This window comes from Amblyomma mixtum, chromosome 4 (genome assembly GCF_055824585.1).
Source record: "Amblyomma mixtum isolate Tamu chromosome 4, ASM5582458v1, whole genome shotgun sequence".
Taxonomy (NCBI): domain Eukaryota; kingdom Metazoa; phylum Arthropoda; class Arachnida; order Ixodida; family Ixodidae; genus Amblyomma; species Amblyomma mixtum.
In genome coordinates, this window is record NC_143015.1 from 72,891,574 (window position 1) to 72,893,031 (window position 1,458).

Genomic DNA, 1,458 nt, shown 5'->3' on the forward strand with positions numbered 1-1,458 from the left:
GCACCCAAGGTACTGCGCATAGATCGCTACAGTACTGCGCGCAGTCCGCGGGAAATGTTTGCGCTTTGGTTCGCACTGACGTCAAGGCGCGCGAAGATTGTCGATTTGAAATCGTGAAGTACGCGGACTGATCTTTATTCAGTGCGCGTTTGCTCTGTGCGCTTCTGTAGCAAAGCTACTCTGATGGTTCTGATTAGCGGTAGCTGGAAATCCAGTATCTACGCACGAGTTTTCTAAACAAGTTGCTCTTTGTTCAGGACAGGGTACTGCTTCATAATTATGCAGTGTCTGAAGGGCGGAAAGAAAACAGCTATGAAGTTCGTTTTCTTCCACATAGGAGATATGAACACAGAATAAATTACAATAATGATGTTGGCAAGAAGGGATTTTCATTTAAACGCTGTACTTGTGCACGTCTAAAAGCTGTCAGTTGTCTCGATTGCGTGAGTTGCCTGTTTTCGTCGCGAATAGAGATTTGTGAAGGCGTGAAAACGACAAGTTCAACTTCTTGAAATTCCCCTCTTCATGAACACGTACCTTTCAATGAAAGGTTGGTGTCCTTTTGAATTATTCTTCTAACAGTTCCCAGACTTTTTTGTTCGCACTTTTAAATGCATTATACCCCGTTCAAATGGGGGTGTAGCACTCAAAGAAACCGTTATTTTTCTTTCCGTGAGCTTCCCCGTTTGCAATCTAGAAACGAGTCGGATGTGTCCGTTAGGATCACTGACAAAATTCTCGAATGAACTTCTTAGTTACAGCAGTTAGGCGTTCCCTGATAAGCAAACTGTAGTGGGCCATGGATCGCTATGTAATACCATTCTGAGATGCGGAATTAATGATGAATCGCACTCGGCTCTACAGCGCTAAGAATTTCGCCTCTCCAGGTGTATGAAACGGCCGTAGGCGTGGCTATATCCTCGTAAAAAAAATAGAAAACAAAAGGTCCAAGTGTACATTCCAATTGGTTCCAGTTGGACTGAACAGGTCAGCTCGTGAATCTAATTTGGTTGTCCATTTGGTTTCCCTAGTTCCAGTTAGGAGTTCCAATGGTTCTGCTATTCCAACTGTGTCACCCAACTGTGTGGTTCCTGAGGTTCGAATTGGTTTCGGCACTCCTAACCGGATCGCCCAGTGGGAACCATTTGGATCCCAGGAAGGAAATTTGAAGCTGATCTCCCAACTGGAAGCAACGGAGCTTCCAGTTGCTATCCTGGGTTCCAGTTGGAAGCTCCAATCGATTCCAGCTGTAATCGATTCCAATTGGGCGATCCAAATGGAAAGTCCAAGAGGAAGCCAATGATGTCCTTGGCTGAGATGCATATAAGCAGCTCTTAATTAGGTTCTTGTAAAAGAGATATTAGCAGCTTAATCTTAATTTTTTTCATCATTTCCACTATCATCGCGGGCGTTATAAAACAAGGTAACTTCCCAGACAATGCAAAGATGTCCTGAGTA